This window comes from Euprymna scolopes, chromosome 20 (genome assembly GCF_053919585.1).
Source record: "Euprymna scolopes isolate OS-2025 chromosome 20, ASM5391958v1, whole genome shotgun sequence".
In the NCBI taxonomy this organism is placed as follows: domain Eukaryota; kingdom Metazoa; phylum Mollusca; class Cephalopoda; order Sepiida; family Sepiolidae; genus Euprymna; species Euprymna scolopes.
Window position 1 is genome coordinate 105,891 of NC_136501.1, and position 25,493 is coordinate 131,383.

The following is a 25,493-nucleotide window of genomic DNA, read 5'->3' on the forward strand; positions in this document are numbered from 1 at the left end:
TAAGGTAGTTTCATTTGATTAGAATGTAATGTTGTTTGAATGGCCTTCCATAAGGTACCGTTGAGTTTTTCAATCTGTCCATTACCTTCAGGATGATACCTACTTGTTTTAGAAGTAGCAATTCCTTTTTTGTGTAAAAAATCCTTTATTTCTCTTGCTAAGAAATCAGAAGCACGGTCAGTATGTATCATGTCAGGCAAACCAAAAATTGAAAAGAGTTTGTTTAGACAGTGGATAATGGTTTTGCTTGTCATATCTCTGCAAGGAAAAGCGAAAGGAAAACGGGAATACTCATCAATTAGAGTAAGTAGATATTTGTTGCCATGTATAGAAGTAGGTAGAGGGCCTTTAAAATCAAGATTTAATCGTTGAAAAGGTAATATGGCTTGAATGAGAGTCCCTCCATTGGTATTGGCGAATTTGGGTTTCAGTAATTGACAGGATGAGCAAGAGTCAGTAATATTCTTAATTTGATCCAAAGTAAAAGGGAGGTTCCTCGTTCTTATAAAATGGCTTAGTCTTGAAACACCAGGATGACATAATTGTTTATGTAAATCACGAAGATCTTGTAGATTGTAAGTAAGAGCAGAGATGCGAGAGAATGTGTCAGCAGCAATATTTTCAGGTCCAGGTCGATAAACTATAGTGAAATTGTATTGGGATAATTCTATACGCCAACGACATATTTTGTCATTCTTAATTTTTGATTTTCTTTTATTGTCGAATATGAAGCTGATGCTCTTCTGATCTGTGATGACTTTAAAGTGCCTGCCGAGTAGAAAATGTCGCCACTTACGGAGAGCTTCTACAATAGCGGCTGCCTCTTTTTCTACTGCATGGTGCTTAATTTCGTTAGTATTGAGAGTTCTTGAAAAAAATGCAATAGGACGACCTTCTTGATTTAGTGTTGCAGCAATGCAATAGTTACTAGCGTCCGTTTCTACTTCAAATTCTTTATTTGGATCTACCGTTATTAAAGTGGCGTCTTTTAGATCATTTTTCAATGTTTGAAAAGATTTTAATACAGATGGAGGTAGTGGAAATTCTTTGTTTTGATTTAGTAATAAAATTTTATCAGAAAATTTTTTAATGAATTTGCAGTAATAGGAAAACATTCCAACTATTCTTTTTTGAGATTTAAGATTCAGCGGAGGTGGCATTTCGAGTAATGGTTTTAGTCTTTGATAATCGGGAGCTATTTGATTATTTTCTATGGTGTAGCCGAGTAGAGTAATAGAACTAGAAGAAATTATGCTTTTATTTTCATTTAAAGTGATGTTATATTGTTTAGCAATTTTGTAGAATTTTTTAAGATTGTAATCGTGTTCTTCTTGATTTTTTCCGCATATAGTTATGTTATCAACATACACAAAGGTATCGGTTAGATTTTCTTTTTCTATAATATAGTCTATGCTCCTCTGGAAAGCACTTACTCCATTGGTGACGCCAAAAGGAAGACGAGTAAATTGAAAAAGTTTGCCACTTACTTCAAACGCAGTGAATTTACGATCAGCATGATTTATAGGTATTTGGTGATAAGCAGATTTTAGGTCGAGAGTAGAGAAGATGTTATATTGAGCGATGTCGTCTACCATCTTATTGATATTAGGCATTGGGTAAGCGTCTAGTTCCGTGAATCTATTAATGGTATCGCTGTAGTCGACTACCATTCTTTTCTTATGATTCTCATTTGAAGTTACAAGAACTTGCGCTCGCCACGGAGATATCGAAGGTTCAATTATGCCTTCTTTCAACATTCTAGCAGTCTCTTCTTTTATGAATTTGTTGGCGGCAAAAGTGTAACGTCGGGATTTTGTCGCAATAGGAGTAGTATGAGGAGAAAGATTAGAAAAGAGAGGAGGGGGTGGAACGTTTATGGTAGGAAAAAAATTATTCGTGTTTATAGCTCCAATTATAAGTTTGTCTCTAGGACCGTCGAATTTAAGTGTTACTTTTTTATATTTTTTTAAAATATCTTTTCCGATTATTAAATCAATGAAAAGGTTTTCAATGATTTCAATTGTTATTCCAGAATGGGTTTTATCTTTCAGTATTAAATCCACGACAGCTTCACCAGTTATTTTAGCATGTTGATCGGAAGCAGCCAGAACTATAGTTTTGTTTTTAGGTATTGTGAAGAGTTTAAGTTTTTTAGCAGTATTTTCATTAATGAATGTTTTTACACTGCCGGAGTCCACCATAGCGTTCACGAAGTGCCCGTTAATTTGGCATTGAGTGAATGTGACATCTTTGGAGTTAGTTCCTAGTCAGGATAGAAAAGGTGAGGGGTAGTCAGAGTCGTCATAAAGAACAGCAGTATGAGTATTAGAAATAGAAGATTTACACACTTTAGCCCAATGACCATTTTTTTTGCATTTTTTACATTCGGCGTTTCGTGCAGGACATAAATATCGAGGATGACGTGATTTTCCACAGAAAAAACAAACCCCTTTTGGATGCATATTTTCTTTAGTCACAGCTATACGATTGTAGCCCGAAGGATTATTTGTAGCTGCTACAGTAAAGTTATTTGCGTAGCTTATCGAATGCTTTTCTGCTTGTTCAAGAGATCTGGCCGTGGCATATGTGTCTTGTAAAGTCAGGATGGGTTTTTCTAACAGTCGTTGTCGGATGGACGAAGAAGAAATTCCACCGATGAAAGCTTCCCGAATGTATTGATTTTTGTTTTCTTCAGCAGAAACCGCTTCGAAGTTACATGTTTTGGCAAGCATTTCCAATTGTAGTATGAAGGCATCTATATTTTGTGTTGTTTGTTGCTTCGTCGTCATCAATCGACATCTATTATAAACAATATTTTCAGGTTTTAAATAAGCGGCGTCCAATGTTCTTAATGCACTATCGTAGTCGGTTTTATCGCTTATTAAATCGAAAACAGAGGCTGAAATACAATTGATCAAGGCAAAGAAATTATCTGAAGTGTTTTCGATTAATCCGTTATTATGTGAGCGGATATAATTCTGGAGGGTTAATTTCCAATGCCTATAGGATTTTTCGGAATTAGGGCATGTAGGTTCCACCTCGAATCTGTCGGGACGTAAGATTCAATCCATTATTTTTTTTTATTTTTTTTTTTTTACAGTTAATAAAATTGAAGTGAATAGTATCAGTAAGTAAAGAATTGCCTTTTAGAAAGGTTTTATTAACTGTAAAATACACGTACGCTCTTGAAAGGATCGAGCGGGGAAAATGAAACAGAGGGCGCTTTTATTATGAATGTCAATCCCAAGGGGGATAACTCTTAACAACAAATTAAATCATAACAATGGCAGCTGTGGTTCCTTTTGTTTCTACCTTCGGAATTAAACTGCTAAACTTCTGAATGACAAACAATATGGATTTAGACAAGCCCGTTCCACAGCAGACATCCAAACTGTAATCTCTGAACGTATATACCATTCATTGGACAAAGCGGGGAAGGGCAGAGTGGTAGCTCTAGATATATCTAAGGCTTTTGACAGGGTATGGCATGAGGGTCTCCTCAGGAAAATTAGATCATACGGTATCACTGGTAGAATACTTAACATAATTAAATCCTTCTTAGATAAGAGAAAAATCCAGGTTGTCCTCAATGGTCGTACATCTAAACAATATGATATAAATGTGGGGGTGCCCCAGGGTTCTATCCTTGGACCTCTATTGTTCCTGATATTCATAAATGACCTCCCCGACAAAATTGCCTCTGAGATGGGTATATATGCTGAGGACACTACACTCTATGGCAGGCATGACAGGAAGACGAATGAACACATTTCTAAAGAAATGGCAGAAACACTAGAGGAAGACCTCCAATCTGTGGTGGAATGGGGACAAAAGTGGTTGGTCACGTTCAATGCTGCCAAGACTAAACTAGTTTCATTCAATAATTACGAAAAACCCTCTCTACCACCTATAGCAATGGCCAATGACTCTTTATCTGAGAGTACATCTTTCAAACTCCTTGACCTAATGTTCACAGGAAACATGAGTTGGAACAATTACATTGAAGGCATTGCCAGGGTCGCTGCAAGAAAGGTGGGCTCTCTCTACCGTGCTAGACAACTACTAACACCTGAAAGTATCCTATACCTCTATAAGGCCACCATTCGCCCGTGTATGGAGTATTGCTCTCACATCTGGGCTGGTGCATCTGCTACTAGTCTCTCGCTCCTTGACAAGGTTCTAAAGAGAGTCGCAAACCTGATAGGCCCTGAACTGGCATCTAAGCTTCAGCCTCTGTCCCATCGACGAAATGTTGCATCCCTCTGCCTTTTCTACAAGTATTTTAGCGGTGAATGCTTTGATGAACTGCAATCACTTGTGCCCCCACGACGTGAGCACTCTCGACAAACCTGACAGGCTTCTAAATCCCACCCCCACACTGTAGAGATCCCTAGATGTAAAAGATCTTTTTACTCCAATAGTTTCTTCCCCAGAACCGCTAGACTCTGGAATTCCATTCCATGTACCTGCTTCCCCAACAGTACTGACGTGCAGAAGTTCAAGTGTAACGTGAACCGACATCTTGCTGCCCAAATCCTTACATAGTACCCCAGTAGTTGTTGCCCCTGATAGTAGCCCCCTATACCAAAGTGGTAATGTGCCTTGTTTGGGGTGAAAATGTAATAAAAAAAAAAATAAAAAAACTAAACACATGGGATATGTTAAATATATACAGACATTTCAAAACATAAAATAAAACAGCACGTGACATGCCACATGGTTAAATAACACACGGGCTACCATATTACAAACCTTAAGTAAATATTGTTTTTGTTATACATATATTTCAAATGTAAAACTCTTGTCAGAAGATAAAAAATAACTGACGCCTTGGATAATATATATATATATATATATATATATATATATATCCGTTTTATTTTTTATTACCGTATCTTTCTGTTAAGTTACATTATTGTTTCAGCTACCTGGCCGTTTTTTTGGCCGCCTGTAGCTTCCTCAAACTTTTACAGAAGTGTTCGTTATTATGGGATGACTCTTTCACTCTTTCATCCCATAAGAACGAACACTTCTGTAAAAGTCTGAGGAAGCTACAGACGGCCAAAAAAAAATGGCCGGGTAGCTGAAACAATAATGTAACTTAACAGAAAGATACGGTAATAAAAAATAAAACGCATATTTACTCTACAACAGTATTGAGCACTTTCTTCAGTTTTTATTAATTACCATTTCCAATATATATATATATAGTGTCTAGCGGCACTGATGAGTTGTGATACAACGAAACAGGTCTGTATGTCGATGACTAAAATATATTTTATAAAGCTCCCCTCTTTGGTAGAGCACTCTCGTAAATTATCTTACTCGCTACTTAATTTAGCTGAAATAATGCGAAGCTCGCGATTTGTTTACAAACAAACGTTTGAGCCCTCTACGAGTAGCGGACGAATGTTTATTTAAATAATCGTTCGGACAGGTTAATTTCGGCCACCAATTCCATAGTCAAGGGGTAGGACTGCCGACTGTCATCACGACGGTTCTAGGTTCGATCCTCGGCTTGGGAGAGGTGTTAGTCTAGCGGCACTGATGAGTTGTGATACAATGAAACAGGTCTGTATGTCGATGACTAAAATATATTTTATAAAGCTCCCCTCTTTGGTAGAGCACTCTCGTAAATTATCTTACTCGCTACTTAATTTAGCTGAAATAATGCGAAGCTCGCGATTTGTTTACAAACAAACGTTTGAGCCCTCTACGAGTAGCGGACGAATGTTTATTTAAATAATCGTTCGGACAGGTTAATTTCGGCCACCGATTCCATAGTCAAGGGGTAGGACTGCCGACTGTCATCACGACGGTTCTAGGTTCGATCCTCGGCTTGGGAGAGGTGTTAGTCTAGCGGCACTGATGAGTTGTGATACAACGAAACAGGTCTGTATGTCGATGACTAAAATATATTTTATAAAGCTCCCCTCTTTGGTAGAGCACTCTCGTAAATTATCTTACTCGCTACTTAATTTAGCTGAAATAATGCGAAGCTCGCGATTTGTTTACAAACAAACGTTTGAGCCCTCTACGAGTAGCGGACGAATGTTTATTTAAATAATCGTTCGGACAGGTTAATTTCGGCCACCGATTCCATAGTCAAGGGGTAGGACTGCCGACTGTCATCACGACGGTTCTAGGTTCGATCCTCGGCTTGGGAGAGGTGTTAGTCTAGCGGCACTGATGAGTTGTGATACAACGAAACAGGTCTGTATGTCGATGACTAAAATATATTTTATAAAGCTCCCCTCTTTGGTAGAGCACTCTCGTAAATTATCTTACTCGCTACTTAATTTAGCTGAAATAATGCGAAGCTCGCGATTTGTTTACAAACAAACGTTTGAGCCCTCTACGAGTAGCGGACGAATGTTTATTTAAATAATCGTTCGGACAGGTTAATTTCGGCCACCGATTCCATAGTCAAGGGGTAGGACTGCCGACTGTCATCACGACGGTTCTAGGTTCGATCCTCGGCTTGGGAGAGGTGTTAGTCTAGCGGCACTGATGAGTTGTGATACAACGAAACAGGTCTGTATGTCGATGACTAAAATATATTTTATAAAGCTCCCCTCTTTGGTAGAGCACTCTCGTAAATTATCTTACTCGCTACTTAATTTAGCTGAAATAATGCGAAGCTCGCGATTTGTTTACAAACAAACGTTTGAGCCCTCTACGAGTAGCGGACGAATGTTTATTTAAATAATCGTTCGGACAGGTTAATTTCGGCCACCGATTCCATAGTCAAGGGGTAGGACTGCCGACTGTCATCACGACGGTTCTAGGTTCGATCCTCGGCTTGGGAGAGGTGTTAGTCTAGCGGCACTGATGAGTTGTGATACAACGAAACAGGTCTGTATGTCGATGACTAAAATATATTTTATAAAGCTCCCCTCTTTGGTAGAGCACTCTCGTAAATTATCTTACTCGCTACTTAATTTAGCTGAAATAATGCGAAGCTCGCGATTTGTTTACAAACAAACGTTTGAGCCCTCTACGAGTAGCGGACGAATGTTTATTTAAATAATCGTTCGGACAGGTTAATTTCGGCCACCGATTCCATAGTCAAGGGGTAGGACTGCCGACTGTCATCACGACGGTTCTAGGTTCGATCCTCGGCTTGGGAGAGGTGTTAGTCTAGCGGCACTGATGAGTTGTGATACAACGAAACAGGTCTGTATGTCGATGACTAAAATATATTTTATATATATATATATATATTTTACAAGGTAGTCACCACTTATCAAGGCCTGGAAGCCACTCGGGGATAAGGGTTATTGCGTGTACAGTAATCAATGGGATAGTATCACAGTAATTGTTAGTATCGGAGATTTGATAAAGTGTCTTAAGAGGGCGGTTCATCAGGAATTTGTTTATGTTGGACTTGAAGACATCCAGGTTGTAGTCAGGTGGGAAACAGACATGCACTTCTAAGAAAGAAACTTTGTTCATGGAATCTACGTTTTGGTTTTGGCACAGATAAAGAGTGGGGAAAGTTTTTGACAGTGGTTTCAGCTAGATAGGTGTTTATCATGAAAGATTGGCGAGGGGGGGACCAGAGATTGAAGTTCAGACGAGCACTTGCCATGGAAGTAATGGTAAAACAAAGACAGGCTCACAACGTCTCTTGTGTGGGAGAGAGGTTGCAGGGAAGAGAAAAGAGTATCACCCACGAAGCCTATTTTGTACTCTGTCAAGGAAGGATAGGCTGTTTTTAGCAGCTCCTGCCCAAGTACTCCATTCTTGGACGTACTTGGCTTTTATATAGATAGGGAATTGCATCAGCAGTGAGATATCTTCTGGAGCGGTAGAAAGATCCTACCATTTTTCCAGCAACCTTGGCAACTGACTTGATGTACGTGTTCCATTTCAGGTCAGGAGTAAAGGTCGAGCCCAGAAGCTTATCAAAACATGGAGCTTCCCCTAGATGAGAGCTATCCATTTCAATTGATGCCAGATGGGGATTAGATAGGGGCTTGGTTTTTGATGCATTAAAAGTAACCAGCTACATCTTCCCCCACTGTACCACGCGCTCTAGATCAGAGGAGAGAGAATCAGAGAAAACTTTGTCATTTACGGTCTTAGATGTGTTGCCATAGATGGTCGTGTCATCAGCATAGATGTCAATGAATGATTTAAGTATGTGTTTTGGGAGATCATTGATGTAGATCAGGAAGAGACTTGGGCCCAGGATGGACCCCTGAGGGACTTCAGCATTAATACTGTGGGCCTCTGATTTCTGCCCATCAACTACTACTCTTATGAGCCTATCAGAGAGAAATTATTTAATGATTGAGAAAACATTTCCAGTTATACGTAGCTGGAAATCTTGTGAAATAGACCCTTATGCTATACCTTATCGAAGGCCTTTGATATGTCAAGAGCAATTGCCCTAGAAAGGAAGCCTTTGTCGAGAGATTCACTAATCCTATGAGATATAACAGTTAGCATATCAGCTGTAGATCTGGCAGAACATCTATGTCATTGACATCTATGCATTTCTGGGCACATTTAACCACGTTTGCAGATACTGCCTGTAGATCTTTCTGGTGATTATCCTGATAGCATTGGTAATGTTCTCCTTTACTTGGTCTAGATTGTAAGGATTATTTGCATAAACTTTTTTGTTTTAAAGTCCTCCAAAGATAAAAATCACATGATGACAAATCCGGGAAAAATGGTGTCCATAAACCTTTCATTATTGTTCTCTCTTCCAAAAACATGTCAGGAACTCGTGTGAGTGATCTGTGAAACATGTGGCATGTAGCGCCATCTTGTTGGAAAAAGAATTTCATTTTGTCTTGTGGTGTCAGTTGGTCGATAAGAGAAAAATTAAAGATCAGGCTACTTTTAAGTGGGCCATAGACACACACAAGCATACATACCAATGCTGGAAGGAAAATATTGTATTCCAAAAATCACGTAAATTGATCACAATTTTATTTTTAAATAAGAAAATCAAATTTTATGGCTAACTGAGGAACGACTGTTTCATGACGTAATTTTGAAAACAATCTCATGAAACAAGAAAGATAAGTCAAAATAATTCAAACTTCCTAGATATATGCTGTAACACCTGCAAATTCCCATTAATCACGTTAAAATTATTTTGTTTATAAAAATAAAACTTGATCAATTTACATGATTTTTGGGGTACGATATTTTGTTTCCATCAGAAGTACATACATCAATATATATATATATATATATATATATATATATATATATATATATTGTAATAGAAATCAATCTCGCAAACGACCTCGTGTTTGCTTAGCCTGTAAAATGCCAGCAGAAACTGTAGGAAAGAAAAGACAAGCATAATTTTATAGGTCGCTCATTGGTGAACGTATGCAATTAATTTGCATATGTACACAATTGGTAACTGTTTAATGGGATGAGTTCTAAAGCAGGGATGAGTGGAGTTTTTTGTTAGACAGCTTAGAACGAGAGCAAACGGTTGAAGATAATATTGAATACACGAGGATTTGTTGCGAGTTGAGAGAAAAAAAAGGAAAAAAGACTTTCATGTGTTGTATCAACAAGAGGACAGTTTGACACTGCCAGTTTTTTGGGGTTTTTTTCCATTTCCATTTTATAAGCTATTTCGTCATTTTTATTTTATTTTACTTTCAAGTGACTTTGATAAGCGGTGATTAAAAATGTTTAAAAATGGGTTGAGAAAGCTGAGCGTATTTGCAAATTGGGCAAAATAAAGGAGCCAGCAACAATCATTCCGTTGAGGTTAACCAGAGGGGCCTATGCAGTGTACCAGCAACTCAGGGATGAATGTGAGTAGGAAGAAATTAAGTAGAGCTTATATACAGCATTTGGGATGGATCCTTTTGTTGCAGGCAACAGTTCACTACCCGATGACTACATCTCAATGAAACAGTGGATGTTTACTTAGCTGATTTACAGAAGTTATCAGCACTTTTTGGTGGTATCAACGACAAAATGTTAAGCTGTGTCTTTTTGATGGGCTTATCTGAGGATGTCAGTAGACTTTTGCATCATGCATCGACAGATTAACAATGGACGAGTTATTGGCCCGGACATGAAACATCCTTAAGGAACCAGAACCAATTACAGCAGCAGCCGGTACTAGTCATGCAGTATCTAAACCCTATGAAGACAATGTAGATTCTTTCTCAGCTAACGCTAAGCATGAGAGTCCTGTCTGTTATAAATGTGGAGATCCTAACCATTTTGCTAAGGAGTGCCTGAGTCGAAGTGGTACGACGAATGTTTGTCCACGAGCACACAGAACACTACGATGTTATCGTTGCAATAAGTTAGGTTACATATCTTGTAACTATTCGGGAAACAAAGTCGGGACAAGGTACTGTCGCCACCCTTGCCTCTTGCTAAGCAATGAACACAGCATTGCCTGTTGTCAGCATCAAAATTAATGAAATGCAATGTTCAGTGCTTGTAGACATGGGATGTTCCCAGTTTATAGTTAGTACAAATCGCTGTCAGACATAGAGGAAACAACAAGTGGAGGTCATGACTGTAGTGTTATCATAGAACTACTTTCATACGCGTAACAAGGAAATCATGGCGTATGAATATTGATGTAAACCGCCTAATACATATCGTATTCAACAACATGGCGTAGACCTATACACACGTACCTTCAATCTCTCTTCCTATGTAAATATGTAATAAAGTTCTATATCAAATAAAACCACAACTTGGTTATCAATTACTTATAATAACAAACATAAATAAACGACATGGTGGCAGTGAAATGGATACCGAACATTTATAACGGTTGAAAAAAAAAAAAAAAAAAAAACTTCGACAACAGATACGAGAGGAAAAATATGTTTACAGAAGACAAAACAAGGCATGTAAACCAATTTTCATTAATTTACCATTAATGTGCATTTTATAAAACTTTGCTGTTATTCTCGTATATGCTCTAAACACATGTGAATTTTTGCACAATAGCAGACATTTTGAATTTTTGCCAACTGTTGTTGTCGTATGTGTTCCTGTAAGCACGTGTGGATTTTCGCACAATAGCAGACATTTTGAATTTTTGTCAACTGTTATTATCGTATGTGTTCCCGTAAACACGTGTGGATTTTCGCACAATAGCAGACATTTTGAATTTTTGTCAACTGTTGTTATCGTATGTGTTCCCGTAAACACGTGTGGATTTTCGCACATTGGCAGACATATTGAATTTTCTGTTTATTGAAAAAATACATAGCCGTTAATAATAATGTCTACCAATAATGACATTATTCCGTTTATGGACTGGGAAATGCCAAATCCAGCAGAAACATTTAAACTTTTTAAACAGAGGTTAGAACTATATTTTGCTATAAACAAAATAAAAACCGACCAACAAGTGAATTACATACTGCTAAAGACCGGCAACGAAGGTCTCAAAAAATTTAACACTTGGAAATTAACAGATGAGGAAAAACGTTCTCCCGACACTATTTTTAATAAATTCTTGGAGCATTTAGAACCTAAAGAAAACTTTAGGATTAATAGACTAAAACTAATGTCTTATAAACAAAAACAAAATGAGACAATAGACGACTTCGTCAATAGATGTCGTCAACTTACGTTAAAATGCTCACTAACCGACACTGAACAAGAACAGCGAATTATAGAACTAATTATTGCAAGTACCCCAATTGTCGAATTCCAGAAAGAACTATTACGAAAAGATAATATGCTAACACTGGATGAAACCATCCGAATTGGTAAAACGTATGAGGCAACAAACGCACATATTAAACAGCTTAGAGAGATCTTAAACACCAATAACGGGGAGGACAATAGCGCCAATACTGACATACAAGCAATTAAAAAATATAAACAAAATAGAAAGACAAACAACTGCCTTAATTGCGGAAAAAGTCACGAACGTCGACGTGAAGCATGCCCAGCATTTGGTTCCAAATGCAAAACATGTGGGAAATATAACCACTGGGCAACAGTATGTTTATATAACAGAAGATCAAGGTCAAGATCGCAAAACAGAGACCGTGGAAAACAAAAACCATTAAACATGAACCAGACCAAGAAAAAACACTTCATCCAAACTGATATATTATCCAGGAACAACAGCCAGGAACTAAATGAACAATTCGAAAATTTAACTTTTTCCACCATTAACACACCCTCTCAAACACAGAGAGATGAAGCCTTCGCTTATATAAATATAAAATTACCTAATCGAAACGGGACTCACAGACTACGAATTAAAGTCGATACTGGAGCCCAAGGTAATACATTACCAATTTCTACATTCCGTAGAATGTTTCCTGAGAAATTAACTACTGATGGCTGCCCAAAATTAAAAAAACAAAGTAAGGACAAAAAATTAATAGCCTACAATGGAACACCAATAAAGTGCTATGGCAATATCAGTATACCATGCAACTACCAAACCCCTGATTGGCACGAAAGCACCTTTTATATAGTAGATGTAAATGGACCAGCAATTCTAGGATTACCATCACTGGAAATACTGAAAATGGTCACTCTTCACTGCACGGGGAAAGAACAAAATATAGTCAAACCAATCAACAAAATCGAAGACTTGGTACAGATCTATCCAGATCAATTCGACAAAATAGGCTCTATGCCTGGACATGTCAGGTTAACAACGAGCAAAAACGTACAACCTCACATTGACCCTCCAAGAAAAACCCCAATTGCCCTAAAGGACGACATAAAACAGGAACTAGACAAAATGGTCAGCAACAAGATCATTAGAAAAGTCACAGAGCCAACAGACTGGGTTTCCAGCCTAGCTTATTCACACAAGAAAGATGGAAGCCTGAGAATCTGTCTAGACCCAAGACGCCTTAACATTGCGCTAAAGAGACCACACCATGCAACCCCTACAGTGGAGGAGCTAACACACCACTTTGCAGGTGCCAAGCTGTTCTCTAAACTTGATGCCAAAGCTGGTTATTGGTCCATGCATTTGGATCAGGAATCTCAGCTGCTAACGACATTCCAATCCCCTTTTGGCAGATACTGTTTCCAGAGATTACTATTTGGGTTAAGTGTATCCCAGGACATTTTCCAAATGAAAATGGACCAGATACTCGAACAAGTTGACGAAGCAATTGGAATTACAGATGACATTGTTGTCTATAGTAAAACGGACAAAGAGCATGATAAGATCTTATACAGGCTCATGCAAGTAGCTGCAAAAAATGGTCTTGTGTTTAATTCAGCAAAATGCAAAATCAAATCAAAAAATATATCTTTCTTTGGAATGATATATAGTGAAAATGGTGTTAGCCAAGACCCAGAAAAACTTAAAGAATTACAAGACATGCCATATCCAACATGCAAAAAAGAACTACAAGAATTCTTAGGCCTTGTCACATATTTATCACCATTCATACCAAATTTAGCTGACAAGACACATACATTAAGAGGCTTGTTGAAAAAAGACGTACCTTTTCTCTGGGAAGAGCATCACAAGGTATGCTTTGAGATGCTTAAAACAATAATCACCAAAGACTCCACACTAACATACTTCGACACGAATGAAGTACCAATACTGCAAACTGATGCGAGTTTAAAAGGACTTGGAGCAGCATTAGTGCAAAACAAAAAAACCTATTGCATACGCGTCAAAATCTTTAACAGACGCCGAGCAACAGTATTCGTGCATAGAAAGGGAACTTCTAGCAATTGTATTTGGTGTGCACAGGTATCATGTCTACCTATATGGACGGAATTTCAAGGTACACACCGACCATAAACCCTTAGTCATGATACTACAGAAACCACTGACCAGTGCACCTCCTAGGCTACAATGAATGATGACCAAATTACAGGGATACCAGATACAAATAGAATACATACCAGGCAAAGAAATGACTATAGCTGATACACTAAGTCGTCTCCCCAGTACTCAAAACACTGACATGATCGACTTAGATATTCGAGTTGATTTGGTGAGATTCAGGAGCGAACGCCTAAATGAAATAAAAAAGGAAACAAAGTCTGATCCAATACTCAACCAATTACATGAAACCATAACAACAGGATGGCCAGACTCAATTAAGGAAGTACCACCGACAATTCGGTCATACTGGTCATACAGAGATGAGTTATCTGTCAGTGATGGCATAATCATGAAAGGCTCAAGGATTATTATCCCTGAAAATCAGCAGAAAACTATCCTGGACCAACTACATTACAGCCATCAAGGTATCGAAAAGACACGTCTGCAAGCTAGAGATACTGTCTACTGGGAGCGAATTAACACTGATATTGAGAACATGATCAAAAAGTGTTCAATATGCCAGGAAAACCTCCCAGCACAATCAAAAGAAACGTTACAACCACACGACATCCCTAGCAGAGCATGGGAAGTTGTTGGCACTGACTTGTTCCACTGTAACGACCAGGAATACCTCACAATTGCTGATTATTATAGTAAATTCCCAATCATACGGAAAATGAATGGCATGGCCACAAGCAACATGGTCATATCAACAATGAAGCAGATATTTTCAGAACATGGTATTCCCACCAGAGTTATTAGTGACAACGGACCACAGTACTCCAGTGAAGCATTTAAAGAATTTGCTCAACAATGGCAAGTCGATCATATCACATCATCTCCAAGGTTTCCTAAATCAAATGGTTTCATTGAACGACAGATTCAAACCATTAAAAGAACAATAGTCAAAGCAAAGCAAGCAGGAAGAGATATTAACCTTGCAATGCTGTGTTTAAGAACAACGCCTATCAGCCACAAACTTCCAAGCCCAGCTGAACTTCTAAACAGTCGCATCATGAAATCGAACCTGATTGCAAAAATCACGAATCACAGATTTCCCAACCGTGACCACATCCACGAAGAACTAAAGCACAGACAGGATATACAAAAAACCTATCATGATAAAACAGCCCATGACTTACCAGCACTTGTCCCTGGACAACACGTACGTATGTGGGATAACCAAACTGGAAAATGGAAACCAGCAACAATTCTCAGCAAATGTACAGAACCTAGATCGTACAATCCTCAAATTGCCAGATGGATCATCAAAAAGACGTAACAGAGTCCATATCAGAGCAGATGGAAAAGCAACCCATAAACATGTTCACTTCATTGACCAAACCCAATCTCAATCTGGACTCCCTAACACAAGCATCTCAAACCAAATAAACACTAAGAAACACGCATCAAATATAACAAGACATGGTCGTGAAATCCATAGGCCAAACAGATTTAAACAATAAACATCTGAACAATGTGTACTACTTTTCTTCATTCTGGTAAGGGGGATGTAGTGTTATCATAGAACTACTTTCATACGCGTAACAAGGAAATCATGGCATATGAATATTGATGTAAACCGCCTAATACATATCGTATTCGACAACATGGCGTAGACCTATACACACGTACCTTCAATCTCTCTTCCTATGTAAATATGTAATAAAGTTCTATATCAAATAAAACCACAACTTGGTTATCAATTACTTATAATAACAAACATAAATAAACGACAATGACCATTAATGGCTTATACCCAAGCATGTTCTGGTATAGGGACTGTCACAATCTGCACTGAGAAAGGTGACATAACTGAAGTTGATGTCATGATGATGCAGAAAAACCCCTTGGATACAACTTATTACTTTGAATTGAGGTAATAAGAGCTCTAGAAGGCATCATGATTAAAGCAACTGGAGGTATAACGCTTGGTAGAGGGAAAGAAGTGTGTGCAGCTATTTCTTTTGAGGAAAAGGATTTCTCTGCTACGCTTGATGACAAAGAAAGGGCCAGGACTGTGCTGTGGAAATGGACCATGATCGAATCGCCAGATTGGTTATGCAATACCATTCCAGAGTATGCAGTGTCTACTAAGAATCGGGCTGCATATGAAGAACTTCAGCTGTGAAGTGATAATTGTTGGTTAATACCATACCCACAAGAACGTCTAGGATCACACAAAGGATTAATTCCACTCATGGCTATTGAATAACTGACTAAACACAAAATTCAACCCATGATGGATTATCAAGAATTGAATCAGCATGTTGATGCCTTTACCGGAAATGCAGATGTGTGTGCTGTTAAACTATGAGAGTGGCATAAGAAAGGGATTATTGTAGCACTGCTAGATTTGAAGAGAGCCTACCTACAGATATGGGTTCACGAGTCACTGTGGCCATTTTAGAAAGTGATAATCAAGGGTAAATTATACTGTTTGATGTGCTTAGGTTTTGGGCTAAACGTAGCATCCTTAATAATGACAGCTATTATTAAAACTGTTTTGATGCAAGATGAGACCACAGTGAAAGTTACTTTGGCTTGTATTGATGATATCTATGTTAATGAAGACATAATGTCTGCAGATGTGTAATCCTCCACCACTGACATGCGTAAGCTTAACAGATTAATTAACACTGGATCAGATCTGTAAAATACATCAGGTGAGTGGATGTCTTGGAATTTGTCGAACCACATATTTTGTCCTAAGAGTGTGCCCTGCAACTATGAAAGCATCAATCAAGGCAGCAATATACTCGTACGAAGAGTGTTAGTGAATTGATTAAGCACCATCCCAATGCAAAAAGGGAAGCTTGAGGTGGAACAAAACTGGTATTGGATAGGTATGGATATAACTCAATATGATGGCAACCGTTTCTTAACCTTAACAGACTGTGGCCCAGCACGTTTCACGATATAGTGTCTATTGACACGACAGAATCCATGAAGCATTGTGCGAAAATTAAGATCTATTTTTTTTAATATGGTCCTCCATTTGAAATCTTGACTGATAATGCCTCTACATTTCGATGTCAAGAATTTCAGAAATTCACAACCGAATATGTGATAGGGATATCAGGAGGGGGTGTAATATAAATCAATCTCGCAAATGACCTTGTGTTTGCTTAGACTGTAGAATGTCAGCAGAAAATGTAGAAAAGAAAAGACAAGCATAATTTTGTAGGTCGCTTATTGGTGAACGTATGCAATTAATTTGTATATGTACACAATTGGTAACTGTTAAATGGGATAAGTTCTAAAGCATGGCGCTGAGTGGAGTTTTTTGTTGGACAGCTTAGAACAAGAGTGACCGGTGGAAGATAATATTGAATACACAAGGATTTGTTGCAAGTTGAGAGAAGAAAGAAAAAAAGACTTTCATGCATTATATCAACAAGAGGACAGTTTGACACTGCCAGTTTTTTTTTTTTTTGCTCTTTTCCATTTTATTTATATATATATATATATATATATATATATATATATATCCCTGCAGACACTAGTGTTTCATCCTTTCAGGAATTATCAGTGCAGGGTGACACGATTACTACCAGTCGGGAAATTTGAACCTGGCCACGAAGCCATTAGCAGGGAACAAACCCCACAGCCAATCTCAACCGTGAGAAATATTGTTGAAATTTTTACATTTATTTTTTAAATGTCGTAACGTCCGGCCATAGTGATCTAATGATTATAACATCATGATCTATGCATGTGAGCTTAGGTAACCAACTTTCTATTTTAACTTTAAAGTGCTCAACAAGAAGAACTGAGTTTCTTAAAGGGGCTGACATAATTGTTATAATAATAATTTTTAAATACCTACAGACACTAGAGTTTCATCCTTTTTTTATATTGCTTATGAAAAAAGAATTAAACCCTTCACTTAACCGTCAATTTATACGTTAAAAATACATGGCTTAATATAGTTTATTTAGTACCCTCCAGGCCTCCACACTTAATTTTTAACTTTTTTTTTTTTTAATTTCACTACGCAAATATATAGAGCGATATAAACAATCAGAATTATTTGAATTTAGGGTACTTATATTATAATATTTTTGCAAATTCTTATAATAAATCATCTTAAATCTTATTTAGACGAAAAAAATTATTTGGTTCGAAAACCTTTTACAAAAAATATTTTAATGTTTAAGCGATTGAGACAAAAATGATGGTAGATTGTGTGGTTTAGGGAATTTTTAAATTCTATTAAAAATAACAAAAATGTTTTATATCATTTTGCTTTTCATGTGATAAAATTCAGGTTTTTATCTTTCTGGAAAAAAGTTGCTTAAGAATAATGGATTTTAATAGCCTTTTATTCGTTTTAAAAACAACAACTTGGTTATTCTTTCACTATTTGGCTGTGTCTAGTTCTATAAAAATTACAATATCATCACATTTTACATTTTTATTTCTTAATGTTATAAAACTTTGTTACATTATATGAAGTACTTGAAAAAATAATAATCGCATTTTTTTTTCTGACAATTCCTCGAATATTTTGTTTCATAAAAATTACAATTTCTCTGCAATTATTGTCGCTTTTTCCTTGTTACATTAAATATAGTTTTGGCGTCCCAAAAAATGAATGAATTTCTTAGTAAAATAATAAAGTTACCTTCCTTAGAAAAATCAGGCAATATGACTTATTGCCTGTTATTCAATTAATCCCCCTAAACTGGACACAGTGGGGTGCTTCAGTGCCATATATGTCGGTGCAGTTGGACTGGGCTGGCTTTGCCTAATGGATTGAGGGTACCGGATTGACAGTTCCTGGCTGCTGTTTCCAACTGATAGTACAGGAGCCCTAACTATTTGGTAGCGCTTAGAGCGGCTGCTCCATCAACAGTTGTAAAATATCGGGATGTTTGTAGTGCCATGTTGCGCATGGAAAGGGACCCTGCACTCATCCCCAGTGGGCTTTCCTGAGGCCACAATCCTGTGGGTGAGGACAGTTGATGGTCTACTTGTATTGCATGTCTGGTATTCTGCACAACTACTTGTCCAGCACTCCCTCACTCACTCACTCTAACTGAAACTTTTAAATAAAATGAAATGACAGCTCAAGCAAAAGCTATGTTTAAAGCAGGACCAAACTCAAAGAAAACCAACCTGCCTCCTCCCTTAAGGCTTGCATTTACTAATATCCGCAGGCTTAGAACTAACAGATGATGTTGAGTCATTTCTCCTTGTAAACACCCCGGATATCTTAGCATTAAGTGAAACTAACCTTCACTCCTCCATTCCCTCTAACCACTTTAACATGCCTGGTTATCTCCCACTCTACTGTAAGGACTCGGACTGACATATGCATGGGCTTGGAGTCTATATTCGTAACACCCTCCCCCTGACTAGAGAAATAAAACTAGAATCAGACAACCAGGCCTTTATGTGCTTCAGAGTAAATATGCAACACAATATTAGCTACTTGTATTTTCTCTACCGCTCTTCCTTAAACTAAGACTGTACCCTAATAAACAAAGTCTCAGACAGCATAGATATAGCACTCTCCCTCGATACTAACTCTAATATATGTATTTGGTGACTTCAATGTCCACCACTGGCTAGGATTCTCTAATCACACAGACGTAGCTGGTAGCACAACACATAGCTTCTCTATATCCCATTCCCTATCTCAGTTGGTTACATTCCCGACATGTTTCCCAGACCAGCAAGATCAATATGCCTCACTTCTAGATCTCTTTCTGACAACGGTTCCCGATGACTGTACAACAAATGCCCACAGCCCACTCGGGAATGCTGATCATGCTGTGATAATGGTAGAAATCAGTCTAAATTCTCGCCCTAAAACTGAAGACCCACTACTCAAAACAACGAGGTATTACAAAAAGACTGATTGGGAAGCCATCAGGAAACTCATCAGAGATGTCCCATGGCAAAATATCTTTACTCTTCCAGCGGAACAGTGTGCAAATGAGACCACTGATTGGTTCAAAACTGCAATTGAAGCACATGTTCCCGCACGGAAATTCTATAGCAAGCCCCACTCTCCCCAATGATTTGTCAAAGGCAGCATGCGTTCCACAAATTCAACCAACATAAATCCAGCTCAAATAAACAGAAGTTTATAGAAGCTAGAAATAATTGTAAGAGAGTGATAGAGACAGCTAAGACAGATTACTCTGAAACCACCAGAAAACGCATCAAAGCACAAAAATTAGGAACATTTGGATTTGGAAAATCTACAACAGTGTAGTAAATAATGGACAGTCAACTATTCCCCCACTATCAAACAATCATGAGGTTGCTTGCACGGCAACTGACAAGGCTAATCTGCTTGCCAGTCAGTTTGCCTCAAATTCCACACTGAACTCGGTACACAACTCCCTCCCTGATTTTCCTCTGCGAACAGACGCCACACTAGACGATTTGAAAATGACTCCTCAAGTACATGCTATTATAAAAAACATAGACACCTCAAAAGCATGTGGACCAGATCTCATCCCGGTTGTGCTATTAAAAAAATGCTCTGCCGAGGTTGCTCCAGTTCTCTCCAAACTTTACAATAAATGCCTTAACGAATCTTGCTTTCCCGACTGCTGGAAAACCGCCTCTGTGGTACCAGTCTTCAAGAATTCTGGTGAAAGAACTGACCCACTAAATTATCGCCCCATTAGCCTCCTCCCGCTTTTCACCAAAATATTTGAGTCCTTAGTTAATCAAGTCCTAGTCCAGCACCTAACAGCTGCTAAACTCCTGACTGACAAACAATATGGATTCAGGCAAGCCCGTTCAACAGCAGATATTTTAACTGTAGTTTCTGAACGTATATACCGTTCATTTGACAAAACAGCGGATGGTAGAGCGGTAGCCCTTGATATATCTAAGGCTTTTGACAGGGTATGGCACGATGGTCTTCTAAGGAAAATTAGATCATATGGAATCACTGGAAGAATTCATAATGTAATTAAATCCTTCTTAAGTAATAGAAAAATCAAAGTTGTCCTCGACGGTCGTACATCTAAACAATATGACATAAATGTGGGAGTACCTCAGGGGTCTATCCTTGGACCTCTATTATTCCTGATATTCATAAATGACCTCCCTGATAAAATTGTTTCGGAGATGGGTATATTTGCTGATGACACCACTCTCTATAAGAGATATGAGGGGAAAACAAAAGAACACATATCCAAGGAAATGGCAGAAACACTAGAGGATGACCTCCAATCTGTAATGGAATGGACACAAAAATGGATGGTCACATTCAATGCTGCTAAGACTAAGCTTGTTTCCTTCAATAACTACAAGAAACCTTCTCTACCACCAATAGCAATGGCCAAGAACACATTGCCTGAAAGTACTTCTTTTAAACTCCTCGGCCTAACGTTTACAGGGAATATGAACTGGAGTAGATACATTGAAAGCATTGCCAAGGCTGCTGCAAGGAAGGTTGGCTCCCTCTACCGTGCTAGAAAACTACTTACGCCTGACAGTATCCTATACCTCTATAAAGCCACCATTCGCCCATGTATGGAGTACTGTTGTCACATCTGGGCTGGTGCATCTGCTGCTTGTCTCTCGCTCCTAGACAGGGTTCAAAAGAGAGTCGCCAACCTGATAAGTCCTGAACTGTCATCTAGGCTTCAACCTCTGTCCCATCGACGAGATGTTGCATCCCTCTGCCTGTTTTACAAATACTTGATTGGTGAATGCTCTGACGAACTGCAAACACTTGTACCTCCCCGATGTAACTACCCCCGACAAACCCGACAAGCCACTAAGTCTCATCCCTTTACAGAAGAGATCCCTAGGTGCAAGAAAGCCTTTTACTCCAATAGTTTCTTCCCCAGAACTGCGGGTCTTTGGAACTTCCTTCCGGGATTCTGCTTTTCCAACTGCACTGATATGCAGAAGTTTGTTATATCGCAAGATCCCCACACAGTTACATAAACGAAGCACGGGACGAGGAGGAACTAGGAAACAACAATGGCGGCACGGAGACAGATATTGTTTGTCGGCAAAATGTTCAGAGCCGTATTAAACACACATTGGGATGTCAAAACACATCCACTCCCACACCCACATCAACAGCATAACCCGCAAATCATCCGGGGGAAAACACATTAACGGCATCAAATAAATTAGGAGTACAAATATTAATAATACACCTGACAACCCCTCTCACATGCACTTCAAACATAAATAGTTAGGTCACGGAGTACGGTCGCGACGTATTTCCTACATAAGCTGATTCGCAATGTTTACAGCTTTGATGGGATATATATAACTGAATATACCTCCAAATAAGCGAATCCCTGATGTGTGGTTAATTACGGAAAACTAACACAAATAAAAAATACGACAGCCATTTTTGCCTCGGAGCCGCTATGTCCTCTACTACGTCCGCGCTCGCTGTATAAATAAGCCGACCGTCAAAAAGCAGTTACCGGCAGACTGCCAACCAGAGCGGATCGCCTCGCTGACGGTATCAGCAGCAGCAGCCACGCCAGTTCTCCTCAGCTCTTCCCAGCAGCAGCTACGCCAGTTCTCTTCAGCTCTTTCCAGTATCATCATCAGCAGCAGCCATGCCAGTTCTCCTCAGCTCTTCCCAGCAGCAGCAGCAGCAGCCACGCCAGTTCTCTTCAGCACTTTCCACTATCAGCAACAGCCACGCCAGTTATCCTCAGCTCTTCCCAGCAGCAGCAGCAGCCATGCCAGTTCTCCTCAGCTCTTTCCAGCAGCAGCAGCAGCAACCACAGCTGATCCCCTCAACTCTTTGCAGCAGCAGCCACAGCCGTTCCCCTCAGCTCCTTCCAGCAGCAGCAGCGGCAGCTCCGCTCTCGGCGACAGCAGTTGATTCAAAGGTGCTTAGTCACCTATCACTGTTCGTTCCCTGAGGCCTACCACCAGAGGACTCCAATCTACCATAACACTTGGATCCCTATTCCGGCCTTCCTGACGCCTAGTAGACTGTGTATATCAATTCACCTTGACCCTAAATAAAGGTTTGAACTGAATTACTTTGTTTGTTCTCCTTGCTTCCATACGCTTGTGTTATTATATAACAAGTTCAAGTGTAATGTTAACAAACATCTTTCTACTCATCTCCCTTCATAATGACCCGCTAATTAAGTCCCTGATAGTAGCCCCCTGCTTCAAAGTGGCACTGTGCCTTGCTTGGGGTGAAAATTGAATTTTTAAAAAAATGTACTTTATTGTTTGAATTTCGGCTGAAATAGAAGAATACCCGTTCCAAGATAGGGAAAACTCATCAGTTTAGGCGCTTCTTCATTATAACAGTGAAATCAGATAGTCAAAAAAATTTAATTTTCATTAAAAAAAAAAAAATTTGTATATACTTACTTTTTATGTCAATTTCAAATAAAAGCAACTTTAAATACTTAACTTTCATATTGTAATTACTTTAATATTACTGCATTATTACATAAAAAACAAATACTTTGAATGCTTCATGGATCAGTGATATTGTAAGATATTTTATCTCACCTGTTTTCTTCCATAACAGTGACAAAATAAGACAAAATACAACAAAGACCTACCTTAAAATTCAATACAAATTTTATTAGTTCCTTGGTTGCAAAAAGGATTGCCTGTTTTGTTTCTTTAAAAAGAGCTGTTAACAACCTCAAAAAGTGATAGTCTTTTATATTCAACAGAAACTGGATGCAGGTTCATCTGTCTTCAAAGATCTGGGTTTACAGCCGTTTGAATGGGGATCGTTATGATGCCTTCTGATGAAAAGATACAATTCTCGCCTAGAGATGATAGTACAGAAGTTCATAATTAATTTTCATTAAAGGAAAGGTCTTTAATAACAGTTCGGCAATTTAGACCTCAAAGTCTCTGGGAGACCCATATAATAATAATTGAGCCTAATTATTTAGGTTTAAAATAACTCTCAAGGAGACACACATAATGATATCTAAGCCTTATCATTTAGGCTTAAAATTGAAGTCTCAGAGAGATGAAAGTTGGAGGCTCCAAATGCCTCATATGTGGTGGGTGTTCCGTTGATCCTTCTGTAGAGAAGTAAGCAAATAGCAAGTTTTTTTTTAATAAAAATAAAAGTTATAAAGATTTGTATCTTGTGATACTACATTTCATCTTTATAAAAGTTATAAAAAGACATGTGAATAAAATAATATATTTTTTAAATCTCAACTGTTTATACTTGTTGCTTATACTTGTCATTTACATATTTACACAAAATGAAGTACTGAAAGCAAGTACTTCTAATGAGACAAAGATACTGAATTTATCCAGTACCTTTCCTTGGAAGGAGTCAAAGTCCTGTCCTTCCACTGACCCTTTTCAGAGTTATTTGCTCGGTGCAATAGGCTCATATCAGGTCCAAAACTACTTTCACCTTGATAAGGGTGCGTTAAATGGTCAGTGGTAATGTACCCATTAGGATTAACATGCACATCAACACATGCAGAAAACAGGGCTTGGCCATCTTGACAAGTGCCCAAATCTAAACAGTTTCCCTGACTATTAGCGGACTGCTTAAAAACCCCTAGCTGTCTCCCTTTAATAATAGGCACAATAATAGGCACAATGCCTCTAACCAATTCCCACTTAAATTCCTCCATGAATTGCATAAAATTCCAGGGATCCATGCTCAATAAATTATGGACTAAGCTGGAGTACTCAAAAATTTCTAACAAATTTAAATGCTTCCTAGCTACATTTATGGCAAGCTGCAATCTAGGCAGATTAAATTTGATTACCGCACAATTTTCTAGCCGCGCCCTGACCTTCATTAAGCCGAATTCGCCAGTACTTATAGAGTTGGTCTCAGCAACCAGGCATTCTGGTTCTGGATCAGAAACCTTGACCGGCATTATCGTTGGTGTATCAAAGAGCACCAGGATACTAATAGAATCACCTTACCACTAGCTAAACTATGCATGGCTTCTCTAACACCATTCTTGAATGCATCTACCCGAGAAGCATTTGCATCCAGAAATTCTAAATCCACAGTCTCAGGAGAAAAACAAGCATAGACTTGCTCAGTCAAGTTAAGAAACGTATCTAATCCCTCTCTAATCTCAGTCATATTTTGTTGAAAGAGAACTTTAGGACAATTTTTGTCTGAACTCATAAAGCTGAGATTGAGAATAATAGTATCCAAATAACCTTTCCTCTACCAATGTACAGGCTTTTAAAAATATGAAATAAATATAAACTAAAGCTGAATAACTATCACACAGAATTCCGCCTAAATTTTAAAGTAAATTTTCTCTTATAGAAAGTTAAAACAAATACGCATTAAACTGAGATTTGCATTAGTAATAATTTTAAACAATAAAATTGTATAAATAAAATTATCAATTATTCACCCTAAGGTGTAAGTGGACACAAAGTCGGGCTTAACAAAGGAGAAAATCCAATTCCAAGAATGCACTTTGGATTGGGACAAATTAAATAACCTCCGAAGGAATTTTATCCTTCAAGATTGAGGGCAGAAATAAACTTCTTACATTAACTGCAAAAGTGCAGCAGAATTTTTTCTAATTTCTTTCTCCTAAAATGAAAGCTATCAATTTTTCCTTCTCTGACTGAGGACAGAAGGATTTTATTTTTTATTTTAACAAGTGCAGAAGAAATTTCTCTTTTCTGGTCAAGGACAGAACCAAAGTCAGAAGAAAACTACAACTTAAATTGAATTATTAACGCTAAGTCCCGGGGCAAATTCCCACGTTGTAGACTTACAATA

General features: G+C 38.2%; 1 protein-coding gene across 1 annotated transcript in view; it reads left to right on the top strand.

The window, feature by feature from the left end:
- LOC145241274 (uncharacterized) overlaps nt 1-25,493 on the top strand; it is a 102,873-nt gene that overhangs the window by 38,257 nt on the left and 39,123 nt on the right. The window lies entirely within an intron of this gene.